Source organism: Protopterus annectens, chromosome 15.part0 (assembly GCF_019279795.1).
Source record: "Protopterus annectens isolate FY-2018-M chromosome 15.part0, PAN1.0, whole genome shotgun sequence".
NCBI classification, from domain to species: domain Eukaryota; kingdom Metazoa; phylum Chordata; order Ceratodontiformes; family Protopteridae; genus Protopterus; species Protopterus annectens.
Genome location: NC_056749.1, coordinates 643,624,437 through 643,645,893, shown reverse-complemented (window position 1 = coordinate 643,645,893; position 21,457 = coordinate 643,624,437). Strand labels below are relative to the sequence as shown.

Sequence of the window (21,457 nt, the reverse complement as noted above, 5' to 3'; positions counted from 1 at the left end):
CTATTTCTCCCCTTTTATATCTATTTTACTTAATAATGCAATACCAATATATTTAGCCATAAACAAAACTTATAATGTGTCCATAAGAACATGTTTATAACATTATACAATTTAGATTAACATAAGTCTAAGTTCCTGGTGTTAGTGTTCACATTGCCTTAAGATAAAATTATGAATTAATATGAATATGCATCTAATGGAAACTGAGTATTTCTGCTATAATATATTTTTATGTACTTTATAACCATCTGAATGTTGTTAGCCATGTATGTCTCAACCTCATAGTACAGAAAATCCAGATACAGTTAAATATAATAACAGAACAAAGCCTCAAAAACAGGGAGACAACTCAAACCCTGCTTCTATATACTTGGAAAATTGCTAGAACAGGGATCTCATTTTAGATTGCATTTTCACAAAAAAAAACATGAAACTTGAAATCCAAATACCTATCATTTCCCAACCAATATAATCCTCATTATTTTGCCAGAAAGACCCAGAAAACCATAAATTCCATGAGAGACATACCAAAGATGCGGCTAACTCAGGACTGATGTTTCAACTCCCATAATGAAAGTATGTAAAAGGCAATCAGTCAAGAGTAAATAAGGCTGATACTGTGTCTAAAACTAACAACTCATCCCATAACTTCAATATATCAGTTTACATAATGGATTAAATCCTAAGGTCTCTTCTGTATTCTTCCTGTAATCAGGAAAACAAAGCCCAACGTTCCCTACCTCCATCTGAGTACTGCATGACAGTGAGCAATCAGTCAAACAGCACACCCATATTGCCCCCATACAAAACACTTGTGAATGCATTTAATTACAACAAACTAAACATATCACAAAATATGTATATTTCAAATCTGATGAGCTCCAAGATTACAACACAAAAAATAAATAAAGGCATTATTCCTATAAATGAATTCTGAGTGTCTCTGCATAAAATGAACAACAGGTATACAGTACTAGTATCTAATGACTGCAGATTTCACATTTCTCAGTGAAACAAGCCCACCAAGATAAACATTCAGAATGACAAACTTACTCTATGTAGAGCTGAACAGCCAGTAGGGATGGTTAATAGCATTCACTTTAATCTAAACTTAAAAGTTTATTTTATTAACTTTTACTACCTCCTTCACTAGTATGACCTTTGACCTTTTGATTCCATGTCACTACATTTCCTCACTAGTCATCTGTAAGCACCAACACAGCCAAGAAGGAAGAGACCAATCAGTTGACATCTATGTCGGGAAAATGGGAAACCAACATCTGACAATGGTCATCTGACAATGGTAAATTAAAATATAAGCATCAAAAAATGGCTTATGAACAACACACTAACCACAAACGAACCAACATCTCTTAATCTAACATGAGCAAGAGACATGACAAAATGAGGCTTCTCATTTCAAGAGCACAAAATCTTGTCATACAGCTGCCCATGGAAAAAGCCACTCTGCAGACAATAAACAACAGCACACCACCTCTTTCACTGTCTATGCCACAAATCCAACTACCTACTCAAACTGCACACTGCCAGATCCCAGATAAGGCCACCCAAGCAAAACACACACTGGCACCACCAGTACAAGCATGATCCAATACCACCATGAACAACGTACAACATCCACTCAACAAGCATACATAAGACAAAAATGGAGATAAATCAAAATCAATAAAAAATAAAGTACATCATAGTTCAATATGGTTTGCATTGAAGCAAACACCCCACTCAATACGTGTGTGTGTGTGTGTGTGTGTGTGTGTGTGTGTGTGTGTGTGTGTGTGTGTGTGTGTGTGTGTGTGTGTCTGTGTATGTATATATATATATATATATATATATATATATATATATATATATATATATATAGGAACCCTTTATAATCACGAAATTCTGAAATATTGAATTTCAGAATCCTGAGATTATAAAGCCAAAAGTTCCAAATACCGAAACCCCAGAAGCGAGAATTTCAAAATCTCGAAGTCCGGAGATGCTGAAGTAGTGCTTCTGGTATTGTAGTGTGTGAATCGATAGGTGAAAGTTCAGGTAAGTATTTATGTTTAAGGGTGTTGGTTACGGGCTTTAGTGTGTGTCAGGGGTGTTGTGACTGTGATGTGTGTGTGCGAGGGGAATGTAGATGTGTGGTGGTGTTTTTGTGTTTGTCTGTGTAGTGTGACCTTGGAGTTAGTATATTTACGTAGGGGGTGTGGAGGGTGCAGGAGGGCTTGCCCCTACTTGTATGTAGTGTAGGTTTATGTGTTTGTGTGTTGGGGAAAGGTATGTGTATGTGGTGTATGATTAGTGTATGATTTGTGATTTTAAAATTCATACTTCTGGGGTTTCGGGATTCTAAGTTTTCGGCTTTATGATCTCAAAATTCTGAAATTTGATATTTCAGGATTATAAAGTGAACCGATATATATATATATATATATATATATATATATATATATATATATATATATATATAGACACACACACACACACACACACACACACACATATATATATATGGGTCTAGGACATTTCACGGAATACACATTACACTGAAACTCAAATGACTGAACACAAATCACTGAAAGCACAATTCACTGAAAACTCAATTCACTGAAACACATTTCACTGAAAGTTATATATTGCCTTTTCCCCACTGTAGTGCGACTCTGGAGTTAGTATATATAGTAAGGAGGGGGGGTGGGGGGCACCGCTCCCCACATATTTTAAGTATATATTATGTTCAGAAAACAGTAATATATTGGAATTGCAAGTATCCATGTATATATTTCAAAATATTTAAAATATGTGGGGGGCTTCGCAACCCACACCCCCCAATGTGGGGGGATGTGCCCCCCACACCCCCTTACTACATATATACTAACTCCTGGGTTGCACTACAGTAGGGAAAAGGTGATATATAACTTTCAGTGAAATGTGTTTCAGTGAAATGTGTTTCAGTGAATTGAGTTTCAGTGAAATGAACTTTCAGTGAAAGGTGCACACTAATTTGACTTTTAGTGAAATGTCCTAGACCTATATATATATATATATATATATATATATATATATATATATATATATATATGAAAATAATGCTTGTCTAAATAAATAAAGTAACTAAAATAGAAGAAGAAAAAATGTGGGCAAGAAAAAAATAAAGGAAGAAAGGAAAGATCAAAGGAAAAAGGAAAAAACATATAGTTATATTTAATAAAGTATATAAGATATTGACTAAAAGTGAAACATTTGCTTATACTAAGTGTGACACTCCCAGCCCAGCTTTCTGGAATTTTGTAAATAATTATGCCATTTGTGAATATCAGTATGATTCATAAGCTTCTCTTACAAATGTAACAGAACTATATGTTATGTGTATATTAAACTACTGGTACAAACGTGTATGTTGAACAGGGTTTGTACAGTACTGAGCTTCAAGAATGTAACCAGAGCATACCCTGCTGGAACTTACAAGATTAACTTACAAAACTTCAAGAAAATAAGGTGAAACTTGGCGTATAGTATCTTTTTTAGATTAAGATAGGAATATAATAAAGATTACTTTAGATGTTTTCTGCATTTATTTGAGACTGTCCTGCAATGTTGTTTTTAAATATTCCCTGTGATTCTGAACTCTGAAGTAACTGTGCTTGTTATTAAGTATAGTCTTGTTCTTTTATTTATTATTAAATATATTTAAACCTATCTCTGTGGCTGATAGTTATAAGACATGTTTAAGCTCTTAGCGTACTGGCATATGTATTTGGTGACATTGGACAGACCACTCCTAAATAGCCTTGCTTTTGGTCAAACTACCATTTGGATTATTAGTAACATTACACAGTAAGTTTGGACACCCTTTGGTAAGGGCCTTAGAGTAGCTGATAAAGAGTTGGTTGGTGGCAGTGATAACTACCTTATAGTCTGGGCACAAGAGGGTATGGCTAGTAAACCTGTGCCAGCCTTTCCCAGGTGTGTGTGTGTGTTTGTATATAAATCAAATCCCAAAGTATATGCGTGTCAGCTACTTGGGCAGGAACATAAAGCACTGGTTGGACAGAGAGGGTGCTGGAGGTTTTGGCTTAACCACTCAGCTGAGATCTCAACCCCATAGCTGTGGAGTTTTATTGGGGATTTGGAGAGAGAGAGAGAGAAACCAGGTCCAGACTGACTGTGATCTCTGTATGCTCTTCAGGGAAACTGTACTTTACTGTGTGTGTGTACTTGTCATCCTCCCATTGTGTATGTCCCTCACTGTTGCCAGTGGTGGGGATTGAGGCTCCTTGATTACTGGGCTAGTGTAGGGGTATCACACTAAGTAAATTAGAATATAAGAAATAATTAAATAATAATTTAACATTTTTTTATTGCACATGTGTACATATCTGAATTTTTCCTCCAGCTTAAAACAGAAATAGCTTTTGCGGAAGGAAAGATGACAGTAGCAAATACATATGAATAACAACTTTAGAATTATTGCTTAGATTAAACCAAGAAATAAAGTACATATATTTATATGTCCTTTAATTTCTTTTTCTTCTCAGATTTCCATCCATTTTTTCTGCATATCTCTTCAAAGAATTATTGTTCCAGTCCATAGCTTCTATCCAATGCAGTATTTTGTTTGCTTTTAGAAAGGACAAAGCTAATTCCAGGGTATCAAATATTTTAATGTCATCTGTAAGAAATAGTTTAAGTCTAGCTGGAAATAATAAATGCACTTTAATCTGTTTCTTTTCAGCTGTTTTATCAAAGGAGGGAATTCTTTTATTTTTGATATTATTGAAGTTGAGCAGTCATTATCAAACCTTATTATATTGTCATCTATTTTAATCAGTGAATTTGTCCAGGCAGTTTTTAATACCTGCTCCTTGTCCTGGCAGGAAAAAATCTTACAATTATGGATCTCGGGTTGTTGTTTTTCAAAGATGAAGAAGCCACAAGTGACCTGTGTGCCCTTTTGATACCAAAGGACAAGGTCTCAGGTAAGTTTAAAGTCTTTGGGAGTCAGGATTTAAGAAAATTAACCATATTGTCATCTTCTATTTCTTCAGGTAAACCATAAACGCAGATATTATTTCTTCTAGATATATTTTCAAGGTCATCTGTTTTATTTAGCAGTATTGTATTTCATTTTAGTAAACATTATACATTATGTTGTTCTTCTGACACCCTTGCTTCTATATAATTTAGGGCATATTCCATACTAAAATCTGATTTTTTGTTGGTTTATTATTTCATGTACCTGTTCCATTTGTTTTGTGGATTCTTCTTTGAAGTTATTCAGTTTATTATTCATTTTGTCCATTTTTATTGATAGTTCTTGTATGTTTGTAAGTACTGATTGTAGTTTGCTCTTTAGTAACAAATCCTGACAGTTAGATTTTGAGTAATTCATTCTGAAGAAGTAAGCAAATACCTTTTTTTGAAATAATGACAGTAATTAAAATAGCTGAAAATGTAAAATCTAGATAAGACCATCCAAAATCACAAAAAGTAGTCAATTCCACAAAAATGAGAAGTTTAAAATATCATAAACTTTAAAATTCCTATCAGAAATGTAATTCAAATAGCAGAGCAGAGAAACTAAGCTGCTAGCCTGTCAGCATCTTGGCCACACCCACAGTAATACTTTTTGAATGACTTAACTAGATGCTATTCCCAGCTTCATTGCACAAGTGATAATCCTATTCACCAATATTCTTTGTAACTTTATTATTTATATTGCAGTATATCTAACAAAGTCTTTCCAACAATACAATTTAATATATACATGTTTGCACACATATATCTAATGTTTATGTATTACTGCAATATAACAAAATGTCTTTGCATTTCTATTCATTCTCTCATTATGCATAACCATAATACCTCACAATAATTTGAGCTATTCCAATTCCTTCCCCAATATCCCCCTCTATATATTTTATACGGCCTTAAGCACCTTGTGAAGAATTCAGGGTACTCCAGCTCCCCACCTTGTAACTATTCAGAAGATAACCCCATATGCCCACAGTGTATCTTATTTGTAGCAAACCCTGATACAATTCCTAATCCCCTACAACTTCAGTTTCACAAATTTCATCACTCACTCACTCACTCTTGCCTCCTTGCTTGATTGGTCTGCCCATCTTTGAACACCCCACTTATATCTTCCTTGTCAAACCTTGCATATGCTCCCAACATAGTATTTGTATCCTGTTCTTTACTCCTTCTGTATAAACGTTCATAGATTCATAGGTTGGTACTAAGCTATCGACCCTAGGGCCTATGCATGCCTAGCCATAACAATTCCCTGGATATTTCTTCCCACAGTATTTACTTCCCTGGACTCCTGTATAGCAGTGCGACTGACATGATCCCCAGTGTGAATTTCCTATCTCCCATACAATTGTCAAGGTCCCTTTTGAAGAGGGCTAATGAGGCGCTCTGCTTGACATGTATGGGCAGTGTATTCCAGAGTATGGGGAGTCTCTTGGTCAGGAATCTATCCCTCCAGCATGTTTTGTTCATTGTGATGACAAGGTTTCGATCCCTGGAGCATGTGGCTCTGAGGGATTGGGATTTCTTTAAGTGGAGCATGTCCAACAGCTCAGGGTTTGACATGGCCTTGTATGTTAGCAGAGATCGCCTCTGAGTGGACAATATGCCACAGAGTATAGCTGGAGTTTTTTTAGACAGTCAGCATAGGGCATCTGCTTTAAACCTGTGATTCTTTTAGTGAGGTATTTCTGCGGCCTTTCCAACTGTTGCAGATGTCTTGTGAGGTATATACCAAACAGGGAGTTGTACTCTGTAATGGGTTTAATGAGGGTTGAATACAGTGGACAATGACCTCCTTTTTTCTGGATGAAAAGCCCTTAGTGATGAGGTGTCCCACACAGAAGGATTTCCTGACTGTTGTGGCGATATGGTTATTGAAGGTGAGACCACTGTCCACCTGTGTCCCTAAGTCTCTCATCACACTTTAGGTGTTTAGTGTACTGCCACCTATGTGGTAATTCATGGGTACATGTTTTTTCCCAAAGGAGATAACTAAACATTTCTTGGCATTAAGCTTGAGCCCATGGCTCTGGCACCAAACATCTGTTTCTGTAAGGCGCTTTTGTAGAATATCCACATCATTTGGGGATACAATAATGGCTCACAGATTGCAGTCATCTGCGAACTTTGTTATCCAGAGTCCCTTAGTGTTGGCCTGTACTTCAGAGAAGTAGATACCAAACAAGAGTGGTCCCTGAACTGAACCCTGAGGTACTCCAGTTGTCACTTGTCTAGAGCTGGATTTGGAGTCGGCTGATTTTACAGTCTGGGTTATGTCAGTAAGCCAGTTGGCAACCCATCGAGTGATGTAGGGATTTATGCCCAGCTTAGTAAGTTTATCTATGATTCCAGAGTGGGGGATGGTGTTGAAGGCCTTGGTGAGGTCCAGATAGGCTGTGTGGACCACCTTACCCTCATCCACAGCCCTGGAGACTGATTCAAAGAAGTCAATCAGGTTCAGGAGACAAGATCGGCCCTTAGTGATCCCAAACTGGGTAAGGTCCAGTGTTTGAAGGTTGCCAATGTCTTTGTTTATAAGTTCCATGATAATGCGTTCCATGTCCTTACAGATCAGGCTCATTAGACTGATGGGACGGTAGTTCCTGGGATCCAAGGTGGGATCCCACCTTGTGGAGTGGGATAACTGTAGCTGTGCGCCACGCAGTGGGCATGAAGCCTGAGGTGAGGCTATGATTAAACATGACACTTAGGTGAGGTGCCAGCTCATTTTGTAGTTCATGTAGTACACAGCCCGGGATGTCATCTGGTCCAATGGATGCTGTATTCTTAGCTTTGGAGAGTGCATTTTCTACCTGTGTGGCCGTGATTACCAAAATTTGGCAATCTTTTGGTATTGAGATGGGCCCTTTAGGGGGTGAGAGGGGGGTGAAGTTGGCACTAAACTGATCTGCCAGGATATTGGCAATATCCTTGGGATCAGTATATTTAATGCCATTCTGATGTAGTTCAGAGCAGATCTGAGCATTGCCATTTAGATTCTTAACATAACTATAGAATGCCTTGTGGTTGTCTTTGGAATCTTTGGCAATTTTATTTTCATAACTAGCTTTGGAGGATTTTATGAGGGATCTCAGCTTCGTACTGAGGCTGGTAAGGATGCTTTTGTATCCTGGGATTTTCCTCTTTTCTGCAAGGGTCTTCCTTCTGTTATATAGTTTGTCTATGGCAGGGAAGGGAACCACCAGATTGGCTTCCTTTTTTTGGAGGAGAGCATCTTGGTTCTATTTGGGATGGCATGATTCATGCACTAGTGGATGTGCTTGTACAGTGCCTTAGTGTAGGATTCAGCAGTCGAATTTTCAGCTGCTGTCTGCATGGGTGTCATGAAGTTTGTCACTTCTGACATGAGTAGCATGAAGCTGGCTTTGGAGAAATTTTTTACAATGGATTAGTTTGGTTGGAATTTATGAATTCCAAGAACTGTTGGGGAAAAGGTGTTGGTACTCGAGTAGTTTTCCCAGTTAATGGCAGGGTAGTTGAAATCACCCAGTATTAGGGTGTTTGGTGGTATCTTAATATTTTCCAGTATGTTTAGAAAGGTATAGTGAGAATCTTGGGGCATGGTGGGGGATCTGTAGCAAGCTACAATTTGGATTGCAGTCTTACCTAGTGTTAGTTGCACCTGGAGAATTTCAGATGCATTGTGTTGGGCAACTTGCCTGGATGTGTAAATATCCTTGGTGAATATGGACACTCCTCCACCTTTAGTGTTTTGGTCTTAGTTTGGTGGCCAAAAAGTGTGGTAAGAGTTGTAGCCTGGTATTGCAGGGGTGCTGTCTGGAGCCTTAAATCAGGTCTCAGTTACTGCACAGATAACGATGTTCTCCATTTTTAGGAGTGCCTCGAGAGAGTGTAATTTGAGGTTTAGACTTCTAGCATTGAGTAGCATTACCTTCAGATTTTGCATGCTTGAATCTGTTACGGTGGTTGTTTTGTCCTTTGAACCCTGCATAAAAAGGCACTATAGGGGTGGCAAGAACTTTAGCCAGTAACCTGAATCCCAGGGGTGACAGATGCAGACCATCTCTGGCAAAGCATCGTGGTTTGTTGATCATGTCGTTCCAGGCAGACAGATACTGGATCCCCTTTGAATGACACCAAAAGCTTATCCAGTTGTTGAACTCAGTCATTTTGTCCTTATACTGTGGTATCATTCTGGGCGAAGGCAGGATGCTACTCAGGACTAGTGTCATACCTGCCTGGGCCACATGATCCAAGAGCTCTTCCATGTCTCTTTTCATGTAGTCCAGGGAGGTACATCACAAGTCATTCATTCCAACATGGAAAATGACAAGAGTCGTATTTGTACTTGTGGAGTGATTTGAGTGCATGCGTTATGTGGTGGATCCTGACACCTGACAGGCAGCTGACTGTAATTTTCTCCTTGTTCAGCCTGGTGAGTGGGACATCAGTGTGCCTGACTATACAGTCACCTATGACTAAAATGTTGGGTACGTTGTCTTGCCTTAGGGACTGTTGTTGGGTGGTACACTGGTGTGAGATATGTGTCACTTTGGTTGTGACTGGTGTTTGTGTTTCAGCTTCAGGTCGGAGAGGTTGTTGCTTTGGCAGGTTAATGTTAAGGGCCTCTGCATATGTGGGTTTAGTGTTGCTATGTGTGGGTTTTGAAGGGCTATGTGTTGCTTGAGGTGTAGTGCAGGTGTTAACCTTCTCCTCTTGACTGTCTACACAATCTTGGCTGGAGAGAGCTTTGCTTCCAGTTTGGCTATCTAAGTGCATCTCTCACAGGTTGTAGTGTTGGGTGGTAGGAGGACAGGGTTGTCTGTGTACATGAGGCAGTTGTTGCATTGCCCCAGTATGCCCAGATTCACCAGATGGACAAGAGAAATCACTGGAAGCTGACCCTTGGACATGCCTGTTTAGGTGCTTTATTTGTAAAGTACAAGAGCTGTTTTCCTTTAACTTTGCAATGTACTTTGCAGTTATAGGCTGTTTAATGCCTACAGTTAATTTCTCCTTATTAACAAGGAGAGTTGAGTGCTTGTATCAGTTTAAGACTTCCTAGTGCTTTCCAACAGGTGCTAAAGCAAGTGCTAGTCACAGGGGTTCAGATTTTAGTGCTACTACTGAGACACCAGCTAGTTCTAAGTGAAAATTTGAAGAGAAGACTTTCTGGCACCTGGAATAGTTTAACCATAGCCCCCACTGCTGCACGATGTAAAAAATAGGCAAACACATGCATTTTTAAGCCAGAAAGTTGAAAGGGATAAAAATCAGCCCAAAATGGCTAATAAAATTACAATTTCAGAACTGGAAACCACTTCTCTAGCGTTAGATATGCAGTACAGTGCTCACCAGTCCTGCTGGTAAGCAGTAGGACTTCCCTCTACCACAGCAAGGTCTGGATAGCTCTGAGCACAGAAAATAAAGTCCTGAAACCAGCAAAGCCTGGGATCTGGACTATACTAGCTAGGAAAGGTGGGAAACAAGCAAACAAGATAATATATATATATTTTTTTGGTTAAGGCAAGTTAAACAATGCAATAATACAGTAAATAAACACAGTAAATGCTAACGCACTTGAGTGTGTAGCCCTAAACAGTAAATGCAATTAAAACTCTACAAAATTAGCAATTTAAAACTTTTTAAATGAAGCAAGGCAAGTGCACAACTGAAAAACAATTTAAGAGGTAGTAATACAGTAGAATAAGTATCTAGTCTACACATACAGAAAAGTCTATATATGCAGAAAATCAGCTAAAACACATTAAAACAATTCAGATATAGTGCAACCTAGAGCACTTGAGTTGTAGCAATATTACGGCAAATACAGTCTTAATAAATGCACTAAAATATACTTTATATTTTCAAAATGTTTGAGAAGCACAGTCAGAACACAAGGAGGTTCAAGCAATTTTTTTTTACTTAAGAAAGGGAGAAAGGAGGAACAGAAGGAAATAAACTAAGTGGGTTGGCCTTCTCAGATGTTCTCTCTGTATCAGGTAGAATGAGCTAATGATACTAGACTGGGAGGAATGTCCCAGATCAAATTTACAGTAGGGGCTGGCAACTGCAAAGCCACCAAGTATAACAGCAAGACACCGGCAGGTAGGGAGGGTTGGGTACAATACTAAACCTACTAGCCTACACTCTTTTAGACAGTAAACACTACAGAAATGTTTATCACAGCAGAAGAACAGCAGTGAGCCACAAAATGAAAGTTTTTAAACAGATAAAGGAGCAAGAAGACTCTACAGAATGCTTTTAACTGCAAACAAATCAGTTATATGATGCATTCCTTGGCAGGAAATCAGAACAAACAAATATGTGCTTAACAAGTACAGACAATTTCCCATTAATACCTTTCACACAGTGAAACTAGCTATAAAGCTTTACAAACAGTGTGACAGTAAAAACTTATTTCTCAGGCCCTGTAAGGCAGACAATTTTAATTTAACCATGCAGATTAGCTAATAGCAATAAAATACAGTAAGAAGTATGCAGCAGGCAATAAAAAGTGCTATATATAAATTGCTAGAAGCAATAACGAAGATAAATAAGCCAGGTTGGGGGAGAGACATAAAAAAATCCATCTGACTCCCCCCAGTGAGCAGGTGATGTTCCAATTGTTTATCCTTAGCCTATCCCTTTTCTTTATGTAAACCAAAAAGACATAATTGGAATATTATTTTGCAATACTATGTTTTCATTATACATTATATCCATTCATCTGCAAATTTTTTACAGCTTTCAGTGGTATACTTGGATAATGCTGTGGCTCAGAGAATATGATACAGAAATAGGTTCAGATCTGTCTAGGTGTATGTCACTTTCTTTGCTGTTATATGTTCCAGTACCCTGAAGTGTGTTTTTCCAATATCTTCTCTAAGGATGGGGGGCTTTCCAGATGGATGCACACTGATCATCAGCTTAATTTCAGCTCTCCAATGTGAAAAAATAAGTTGAGAAATAACAGCTAGTAATAGTGTCAGTTTGAGGAAATTTCAGTTACTAGCTAGTAAGTACACTTCCTAAATACCTGCAAAGAAGAAATTTAGAGAACCTAAAAGAAAATCACACAGAAAAAGGTGAAGAGAAAATGTTGGCTGGGAAGAATCCTGCAGCTGTTCAACAAAAAGCAGTTCAAGTTTCAGCTTTGGCACAAGAGCTGTCTTCCAGTAATTTAGTGGAAAAATAAATCAAGTGTACCGAGATGATTAAAATAAATTAAACACTGAAGGAATATATTAACTCAAAAGTCTGGAAAAGGTAGAATAAGCTTTTACTAGCTATTCAGATGAACTGATAAAAGTGCAAAAATCAGAGGCTACAATGAAGAAAAAGCTGATGACTATGAGATTTCTCAAAAAGAGCTGCTTCAAAAAGTAATAGATGTTAATGACAGAGCACACAGAGAATACCTGGGATTTCCTGCTATACCATAGGAACTGGAAGGAACAGACTGTATTAATTTTATGAAAGCACAAATAAACAACTGGACTGGTATTTAACACCAAGAATTGATAATTGAAGGGCACATCCATTATATCCTCAAAACCTGGCCATAATACAGCAGAGATGCAATCATACCAGCAGAAAGAGTTGATCCTGAAAAAAACTGAGGAGGAAGGAAAAAATATTAAACATTAGATGCAAGAGAGTTTCTGAAAAATGATTATTCACTGTGCACCAGGCAAAAACGAAGCACATTTATCAAAAAAGTCAAGGAATGTCATGAAGTAAGTGTGAAACTCAAGATGCTGTATTCAGCTGTCTTCAGAATATTTTTTTTCTTGGAAGATCAAAGGAATTTTTGATGGAGAACAGACTAAGAAGGAAATAAAAAAGTTTGTCCAACAAAACATGAGACAGCAAATAGAAGGGACTCTGCTTCTCATTCTCCAGACAATAAAGCTCATATAAACACTTTCTAAGTGAAACCTTTTCCAGTGTTACAAAGGAAAGTGCTTGAGAGTTGGAAAATAAATCACAGTTGTTGACTGGAGGAATCAGGAGTACCTTGAAACTAAACCAGAGTCTGGTGTTGACAGATGAAGATGAACTGGAAGAAGATCAACAACACTGACAATTAGTGAATAAATACGAGATTATAAAGCTTGAGTCACATTTGTGAAATATGATTTTGCAAGAAAAAGTGGCCAAGAAAAAAATGGACTTTGCTGACTTTGTGAAATGTGTGGGTGAACTGTAAAGCATATACTCCACTTTGTCATTAATGTTAAGAAGGCACTAAAAGGGAAACGTAAATAAAGCATTTTTATTTCCTATTAGTATTTGCAAAAAAAAAAAATCTTTGATATAAATTCCATGTTATAGTTAGTAAAGCTGTTTTGTGTAGTGTATAATCAGGGATATTTTAAATGTGGCACGCAGGACTCTTTTCAGTAATGATGCATCTGATAATGATATTAAAGTAAACAAGTACTTTTTAGTTGTAAGAAATATAGGCTTCATAGTATAACCAGAGAAGAAAGGCTGGGCAAAAGCAAGTTTAATGTTAATATTACTCATGAATAAAGTTTTAGAATGAAAAATAAAGTCTGAATTTATGGTAAGTAAATAAGAGATATTATATCACCCCCTCCTTTTGTTGCTGCCTCACAGCAAGAGGTTCTCCGGTTCAATTCTCGGCTGGTGTGCCTTCTGTGCGGAGTCTGCATGTCCTCCCTGTGGTCGCGTGGGTTTCCTCTGGGTGCTCCAGTTTCCTCCCACATCCCAAAGACATTCTGTAGGTGGATTGGACACTCTAAATTGGCCCTAGGCATGAGTGTGTGCATGTGTGTGCCTTCTGTGGAAGGTTGGGTGCCAGGCTGGCAACTCAACACCATAAAACTCCACTGCCAATCATGAGCGGACAGTTGATCCACTGTGGTGACCCCTAACCGGGAAAAGCTGAAAGAAGAAGAAGATATCACCCCCTCCTTTCAAACAAGTAAGATACAGGTTGTTCTTTTTAAAAAAGGATTTGAAAAGAAGAATATATTGTCTTATTTTTCTGAAAGGAGATGACATAATGAAAGCAAAACCTAATAATTTAACTTTGAGTACTGCAGGCAAGAAATGTTGTGGAGGAAAAAGACACTTTTGGCTGGTCACATTCAATTAACTCTTAGAAGATTTCAGCATTCTTTGTTGAGGGAAATGCAAAAATTCAAGGTACTACGGCAAGCAGTTCAGTGAAAAAGTTTGAAATTATGAGAAGTAAATAAGAGATAGCAACCTCTCTAGCAGCCTTAATACTTTAATGCATTTAATGTAACAGTGTATAATTTAGTTTTATTTAAAGATATCCAGTGCACTTTTTCCTTAAGCTACAAGTTAATGTTAAATGAAAGCCCACAAGCTTTTTTTCACATCTGGGAGGGGAATAGGGATATGAAAAAACAGACAGCAGTCAGTATGAACACAGGGTGTAGCACATGCTTTAGGTTAGGTGAAGGCTGTGGGTGCAGCTGTTGATTTGGGGCAATTGTTCCTATCTGGAGTGTTAACCTTCATGTTTTTAAAAATGTACATTGTTTTGTATGTTTGTTCTAAGATAACTGGGGATGGAGTGTTCTGAAAATGTATTTAGCTTTTTGTTTGATCGTTGAAAAATGTGACATATGTTCAAATGGAGATGAGAAGAAAAACTGCATAAAAGATCAGCCTACCAAACATTAGTGTGTGCATATAACACAAATGTTGGAAATACATATTCAAAAATGACAATTATAATAGTTGGGATGAATAGCTTGTTATCATAAAGGCAATGTTATCCATAGGCAAAAAAGGCAAGGGTATTGAGTTACATTAAAAAATGCAGAGTGCAAATAGTAATGCTGTAGGAGACATATTTGGAAAGAAATGAGCATGTGAATCTGACATAGAAATGATTTTGAGATGGATATTCAGCAGAATATAAGGGTCAAAGTAAAGGGGAGTAATTATATGAATTGCTAAAAGTGCTCCAATAGTGTTAACAAAGGAAAAAATGACAATAATGGTTAATTTGTGGTTGTAAGATACTATAGGTAACAAAGGATGTTTATGCCAGCATGTATTTATATTCTACCAAAAACAGCTTTTATGGAGGTTAAGAAAAGTTTGGGAGAAGTAATCAGCTTTCAGCAGGGAATGTTACTTATAGGAGGGAAACTGGAACTTGATTTACAATAGGGAGGATATACCAGCAGACCTAGAATGGAAAATACAGCAAAAAGGGTAGATTTCTGAAGAAAGTTATGAAAATATTTGGTATATAAGATGTAAATTCAGTAGGAGGAACTCAGAGAGACTTAACAAATTATTTCCCAAGGTACAATAATTGGGCTAGACTAAACAGAAATTATACATCTTAGGAACATGTGCATTTAATTTAAAGCTTCGACACACATCCAGTAACTATTTTAGATCATGCACCAATAAAAACAAGATAAAATAGAGGGTAATGAAGTAAAATTAGTAACTTATCCACTTACCTGGTAGAAATAGAGGAATTTAAAGAATGGGTAGTGGAAATTATTCAAGAGTTATTAGGAAAGAAAGAAATATATTCAGAAGTTATAGCTAGTAAGTGGAATCAAATAGAAATGTAAGTAAGTGGCAACAGTTTAATTTAAAACTGTGGCCTCACTACATGATTTTAATGAATGAATTATTTACCAAGATTGAAGCAGATTTAATCGAGGAGATTGGGAAACTTGAATGTGAACTTGTGGCCATGCCTGTGTTTAATGATTTGCTATATATCTATCAGCGGATGATAGATTGCATAATTTGGATACAAGCCATGAACTAACTAAAGAGAGTAAATTAAACAAGGGACATTAATGACTTTAAATCAGGCCACATCTTTTCGTGGCCAAAAGTTAATAAACATCCTTTGTACAAACTATATCTAGAGGTGCCATGTATGAGCTTGATACATCTCTGAGGATACAAAAGATAGCAATGTTTCCACCAATCAACAACTGCAATCCATCTTAACAGTGAATAAAATCGCTCCTTCAGAGTCCTATTCACAACTTCAGCATGATACTCTGCCTCCTTTTTCAGCAAATGTTGCACAACCTCTATTGGCTACAGGCATATCCAATCAACATCCCTTAAATACTGATACAACCAATCGGGTTGATTATTTGTCTCTACAAACTATTTGTACTAATGGTTCACGGAAAACAATGAAGAATGAGCCTACTCAGAATCATGTGTTGGGGGAGGGGTTGTTTGGTACCAGCAGGAAGAATACATCTCAATCTATTGGAGAAAATTGAGATGAGACCTCGCAATCATTTGAAGGGCAGTTCCACACAAAGAGAAGCAAAACATGGGATGACAAGGAAGTTCAGCAGTCCCTCTTCAACAGGCAAATTGGCTTTACAAAAATAGGTACTTCAGAAAGTATTGTGAATTTATTGAACTTTGAACTAACCGTATCACAGATTACGTTGCTCAAAAAGGGTTTGACATTTATCCCAGTTCAGCTGATACTATTGTTGATGCACTTACTTATTTGAAGATTTTTACTAGGGCTCTTGATTTAAAGTTAATTTTTAAAGATGTGCAAAGAATAGACATACAGATATGTAAAAAGTCAAGTGTATTTATTCCCAATAATAGCCGCATAGTGTCTGCTTTTTATGATGTATGTGAACGTGACCTTAGAGAATTTTATAGTACTAAGATTAGGACTAAGATGTATAATTTATCGGTAGAAGAGAATGACACACTCAAGCAATTGGAATCTAATCATGATTTAATTATTAAAGAAGCTGACAAAGGCGGCACTATCATAATAATGAACAAGGACACACAGAATGCTTCCATGCTTGCCTTTTTATCTGATAATACTTTTAAGAAAATTACATTTTTAGATATAAAGAAATATATTATGGATGTAAATATGTTGGTTTATGAGATGCAAGTGGACAAAGACATCGCTATTGATTTATTTAATTTTTTTAGTGTCATGTCCAGTAATACCATAATTGTATGGTTTGCCGAAAGTACATAAATCTTTCCCCCATCCCCTTATGAGACCTATCATCTCAGGAAGGGGATGGGTCACTGAACCTATTTTGATTTACTTACACACTATTTTAAGCAAATATCTTGATCATTGTTGAAGTTTTGTGAAAGATGCGGGTAATCTTTTAAACAAGCTTTATGAATGGCACGTTACCAATCCTGAGGTTGATGTTCTACTTGCTACTCTAAACATAAATACACTGTTCACAGTAATACGAAATGAGTATGGCATTAATGCCATTTGTGATTTTCTTTGTGTTACTGTAGGGATGCAGGCTAGGGAAGATGAAAATATTTGCCAGCTATCAGATGTTGTTTTGACTAAGAATGTTTTTATTTTTAATAATCATCCATATTTGCAGGTTGCTGGTGTTACTATGGGTACTCCCATAGTTAACACCTATGCAAATTTAGTTCTCAATCAGTGGGAATGTGAGTTTGTATACAGCGATAAGAATGATTTAAGTAGTAATAATTTAATCTAGAAGAGATTTGTGGGTTTCTTAATTTGGAAAGGGGATGAGTAAAGCCTTAATGAATATGTTAGATATTTAAACAACACAACAGGCTTTTTATACTTTAAGATGACTTGTTCGTTAGAAAGTATTACTTTTTTGGGTATGAAAATAACTAAGGATCTGGTTCAGTGAGGACCAGTGTCTATAGGAAAGAAGTGCATACTAATTGTTATGTACATATTGAAAGAATGCATGCCCCACATGTGTTTAATGGGGTCATGAAGGGCCAGTTTATTAGGGTCGGTAGACTTAACACAGATGACCAGACATGTTGGGAGCAGATGCAACAAATGGCTAATAAATTTCAGGAAAGGGGCTGTAACCCAATAATTATAGGGGATATTATGAATGAGGTTTTTAACAGTCAGGGTACTGCAACTGAACCATTTTTTCACGGGATGACCTGCCAACATCAGAGTACTAATGATGCTGAAGAGCATGATGGAATTAACTGCATCACTAAGTTTAATGTCAGAACTCAAGATTTTAAAACCATAATTAATAAGAATTGGGATATTTTAAAAGCTATGCCTGATTTACAGAGGTTATTAGGTGACAGACCTAGGTTCACCTATAAGAACTGCAGAAATTTGAAAAGAAGTTTGTGCTACAAAGATTTTAGAACTACTAGTAGCAGAATGAGCACTAAGGCTGGAACTTTTCCCTGCCTAAATTTCAGCTGTTGTAGTGACATTGTTGCTTCCAGAAGTGATGTATTTATTCATCCATGCACCAAGAGAACTTATAACTTTGACTCTTATGCCACATGTAGTACCACTCACATTTTATATTTAGCAACTTGTGTAAAATGCCCCTGTTTCTATGTTGGGAAATGTAGCTGCAAATTTAGGGTGCGTATTGTTGAACATAAATCCGATATATGTAGGAATATACATATAAATGCTGTATGTAAGCATATTTTGGATACTGACCCCCGGTCGTATGTTCAAGTTTAGGGCACTCATGTAGAACATAAACACATTAGAGTGGGGGATTTAAAAAATATCTTCGAGTGTATGGAGTATAACTGGATTATTAGGTTAGGGGCTGATCTTAAACCCTGTCTGAATAGTGCTGCCAGCATAAAACCAGTGCTGGTTAAGAAACAGATGCAACTACATTAGACTTTATTTCTATTTTATGTTAATATTTCATATTTGTATTGTATTAAATGTTAACTGGTAGGAACTTTTTAGGGGCTGGCTATTATCACGTGTTTATTACAGATTTTTTTAAACTGGGATATTGTTTAAAGAATGCTAACACTGAGGAATGGTTATAATCCGAAAGCTTCTGTTCTGTTTTGATTTTTAATAAATATTACTTGGTGCTTTTAAGTCGGCGTTGTTTGTTTAATTAGGATTGCCTTCTGGCTTGTCCTCCATTGCATATCCTTCATTTTTTACTATAAAATAGAAATGCCCCGGGATTCAATACACCTACACTAAAGTAACACTGCTTTGAGTGAACAGACAACACAGACATAACGCACACCTTCTTCCTTCTAATTTTAGTTTTCCTAATGATATTCTTGCAGCTTTAAATACTGGCATCTTGAAAGAAAACTGTGGTGGCTATATTACCTAATGACAGTAAAGACCAGATTCACAAAGACCCATTTCAATTTTAAGGTTACCACAAAGTATGCACTACACGTACACGTGGTGTAATCTTTCTGAGTGACTAGAAAGCACAAAAAAAGTAGTAGGGATGTTCTTAAATACATATCATCTACACTTAGTGTATGCTTTATTGAATCTGGTCCATGGAGTTTAATAATAGGGCAAAAATAAAATAGAAAGAGGCATGGTTAAGAAGTTACAGGAATTACTTAGAGCTGTTGGCAAAGGTTAAAGTACTGCAGAATAAGGGAATCTCACAGAACAAGAAGAGGCACAAATGCAGAGTACTAAGGAGAAAATAAGAGAGTATTTGGATAATATGCATGACTTTTGAAAGGCTGCTGGTAAGCAACTATTTTTGATAATAACTCCAGAGCACAAAAACTTTTAACACAACTTAGGTAACAGAAAATAAAAAGAGATGTCACCAAACATAGGGAGCCTATAACAAGAAAAGTAACCAGAGACCCTACAAATATATTAGAGATACATCACAAAATGTTATGAAAATTTGTATAGCACAGGGAAATATGGAAATAAAGAAAGAGCACAATGGAAATATTTATGGAAGACTTAATTCGACTAAGGTTAGAGGTAGATGAAGCTCAACAACTAACAATTCAGATAGGAGCAGATGAGATACAAATGTGATTTATAATCAATCCTCAGGATATTCTCAAGGAATAGGTGGTTTTCCTGTGAAAGTTTGGAACTTAGGGGGGAAAGAAAGTGATAAATGTCTGGAAGAATTTGTTAAACAGTATTTTAAAAGGAGGGGAAGCACCAGCATCTTGAAAGAAAACTGTGGTGGCTATATTACCTAATGACAGTAAAGACCAGCTTCACAGAGACCCATTTAAATTTTAAGCCATAATTATAAAATATTTATGTCTATACTAACTAGAAGAATGGCAAAGGAATACAATAAATAAGCTCCAAGACGTTGCCCAAAAATATTTCTCCTTTGTAGAAACCTGGCTCAAAGTATCAAACCTCCTATTCAAGCCAAAGACAACTAAGTTAATGCTTTTTACCTCAAAAGTTTGCCAAAATCAAAAGCATTTTTTACCAAAAAGTCAGCAAAAAATACTGTCATTGAAACTATAACTCACAGTAAACTTCTAGGTGTTATAATAGATGACAGTCTCAAATATGAGAAGCATATACTGCACACCATTAAGTCTACTCACCAGAAACTTGGCTCCCCTTATAGGATCACTGGATTTTTTACAGATACTGTAAGAAATATTCTAGCCACCACCTTATTATTGCCGACTGTCTTATATGCCCCTGCTATCCTAACAAACTTAAACAGTACTCAAAGAAAGAAACTTGCCTCCTGCTACAATAAATTAGCTAAATTTACCACCAGTCTCCCTCATTGGACCCAGGTCTATATTAAATCAGTGAATGCTGATTTATTGACACCATGTAAGTGAAACACTCAGAACAGCGATTTTTTTTCCCAGGGAAAAAAAAATCGCTGTTCCACAAAAAAAAAATAAAAATAAAAACTTTAAAACATTACATAAAGTGGAGGGCTTCTCCCCCACACCCCACGATGTGGGAGTCTATGCCTCCTACACCCCCCTACTTAAATATATCAACTCCAAGATCACAATACAGTGAGGAAAACGGCAAAGTAACGGATGAGGCCAAGCAATTTCTTTCCCAGGGAAAGAAATTGCTTATATGCCCTTTCACTATTTTGCTGTTCCGTGTTTTCAGGTTCAGTCAAGATGCATTTGAAGGATTGCGTCTTCGATTATATAATAGGAACCCTAGGACCCACCACTTTAACAGCTTAAAACAGTTAAACTGGCTTGAACTACACAACTACCTAACATAGTTACAACTAACTGCAGCACACAAACTCATTCATCATCCGGAAAAATTCCTGGCACTACATTACTTATTACTGACTTACTGTTCATCAAGGAACCCCACTCTAGTAAAAAAAATTCTTATAACTTACAAATAAGTCAAACAATGTTGCTACTCCCAGTGCATTGCTAAACTCTGGAATAGTATCCCCACACAAATAAAACTCTCCAACAAACTGAGTAATTTTATACCATGGCTTAAACAACATCTTAACCAATCATGCTCCTGCACATGCTCATCTAAAGGTTAAGACTATGTGTTCACTATATAATCCTCTCCAAATAATCTCCTTAAAAAAATATACTCAACCTCTCACTGAAATGACAAAACAATTTTTAGACATAACTGCTGCCTGTACAATCCACTAAGTTG

General features: G+C 36.8%; 2 long non-coding RNA genes across 2 annotated transcripts in view; one reads left to right on the top strand and one right to left on the bottom strand.

Moving 5' to 3' along the window:
* The window catches only part of LOC122789972, an 843,188-nt gene that overhangs the window by 214,221 nt on the left and 607,510 nt on the right, over positions 1-21,457 (bottom strand). The gene's annotated exons all lie outside the window — the stretch shown is intronic.
* The window catches only part of LOC122789973, a 67,071-nt gene that overhangs the window by 42,005 nt on the left and 3,609 nt on the right, over positions 1-21,457 (top strand). Inside the window, exon 2 of the long non-coding RNA XR_006362896.1 lies at positions 4,890-4,991. This is a non-coding gene — a long non-coding RNA (uncharacterized LOC122789973). The remainder of the gene's footprint in view (positions 1-4,889; positions 4,992-21,457) is intronic.